Source organism: Pleurodeles waltl, chromosome 5 (genome assembly GCF_031143425.1).
Source record: "Pleurodeles waltl isolate 20211129_DDA chromosome 5, aPleWal1.hap1.20221129, whole genome shotgun sequence".
NCBI classification, from domain to species: domain Eukaryota; kingdom Metazoa; phylum Chordata; class Amphibia; order Caudata; family Salamandridae; genus Pleurodeles; species Pleurodeles waltl.
Window position 1 is genome coordinate 206,794,062 of NC_090444.1, and position 1,987 is coordinate 206,796,048.

Sequence of the window (1,987 nt, forward strand, 5' to 3'; positions counted from 1 at the left end):
AGTGGTTAATTACCATACAGATATGTGGGCATTCGTTTATGAAACACTTGTCAAACAGCAGTCTTTTGACAAGCAGTTAGTTTTTGACAATGCAACTGTGCATATTCCATGGTGCTGTAGGAGTGATAGGCACTGGGGGCAGATGTTTCCAATGTCTATTGAGTTGTCTAGAAATAGAATTTGTGCTGCTATTTTGATTATTCATGTATAAGAAAATAATTTGCTTCAGCTAAAAGGTTCAACCCTATAGTTACGAAGAGGGACATAAGGTAATTTAAAACATTGTGGTCTGGTACAGTGAATGGGTGGACGCTTCTGATTACTAGGCACATTTGGTGAGTGCCATTAAACCTGCTGTGGTAGATAAAGCGCAAAGAAAACAAGCATTTGCAATGCAACAGGTCTCGCATTTCTCCAAGTTAGAACTATTAGCAGATGTAAACTCCCAACCGGACTTTTCTTGCCACATTAAACCTATTGGCAAAAGTGCAATTATCTACGTAACAGGCAAAAGTGCAATTAACTATGTAACAGGGTCTATGTCATGCAAAGCGCTCGACTTCTGCCAAGCGAGATCGCGCTGCGGAAAAAGATAAAAAGTAGTCCACAAACCGGACGGAAAAAAGCGAGCCTCGCATGTTTTCAGTACTTGGTTGCTGCGATCGAGGAGGGCTAACCACCGGAAAAGGAATGACGTATGCATGCCTTCCACTAATGAAAGCAAGCAGATTTTGAAAGCTAAACCCACGAACTAATGAAAGACACTGACGTGAAATGGGCGGGGCTCCGAGCCCTTTTCTAACTACTAATGCGCGTCGCAAGCAAAACGCATGCGCAAGCGCGATCCTAAAAATGGTGTTCCGTGTGGGTTGGGGCATTGGGCCTCCGGCAGTGAGCGCATGTCCAACTTCCCAAGGGGAGCCTGTGCAGGTGCGATTAAGAGCAGCAGGCTCTGGGAGGAGGGCTTGGTGAGCAGAAGAGAGCTGATCCTGCAGCTTTTCCTGCCTACGGTCATACCACCCTGAATGCGCCCGATCTCGGAAACTAAGCAGGGTCGGCCCTGGTTAGTACTTGGATTGGAGACCGCCTGGGAATACCAGGTGCTGTAGGCATTTTGCCTCTCGCAGACACTAGGTGCTGCACGTCTTAGCTCAATTTCACAGCTTCCTCGCTAATTTCATTTTCCACTTTTTATTTCCTGCACTCTTTTTTTCCTGTCTTAAAAAAAGAAATAAAAAAGAACAGCAATCATACTAAAATACACACTTTCCAAAGGAAAACTTGCAATTATTCTGCACTTTACACTCTGCCTAAGCTGAAGAAAACATTTGCTCCACGACGGGCAAAGGGATCTCTAGCTAAGGCTTTGCTTTCTTGCAGTAAGCATATGCGTGAGGTCTTAAGACCAGATCTCACTTCTAGTGATGTCATTTCCTGTAAGGTCATGGGTTGTGATGCCACTACCTGTGATTACAGGTGCGATTTCACACGCCGTGGTGTCATGTGCCGTGATGTCACTTGCATAGTGTCTAACTTGGTCAGTCCCCCCACTTATTTTCTTTAAGACTTGTGCCATGAATAAGCCTTAGCCCCCAAGAAATAGTGCTTGAGCCCACTATTGGCAACCAAATGGAAAAAAATCAGCACAGCGTGTCAGAAATGTGATAAAAGTATGATAATTTATTCGGTGTGAAAGAATGAAATGAGTTGCAGACACTAGTGTAACAGAGTCCAAAAGCAGAGCATTCCAGAAACAGGGAATAAAAAGAGGAAAGGTGCGTACAATTTGAGTTGTTGTAAAAGCATTCTAAAGCATTTTCCGGCATTTCATGGCACTGTAACAGGTGTCATTAACTTAACGATACACTCAGCCCAAGCTGAAGAAAACATTAGCTCCATGACGGGCAAAGGGATCCCTAGCTAAGTCATTGCTTTCTTGCGGTAAGCATATGCGTGAGGTCTTAAGACCAGATCTCACTTCTTGTGA

General features: G+C 44.2%; 1 pseudogene; it reads left to right on the forward strand.

Moving 5' to 3' along the window:
• Positions 1-1,003: 1,003 nt before the first annotated feature.
• Positions 1,004-1,112, forward strand: LOC138298409 (5S ribosomal RNA; annotated as a pseudogene).
• The last annotated feature ends 875 nt before the right edge of the window (positions 1,113-1,987 follow it).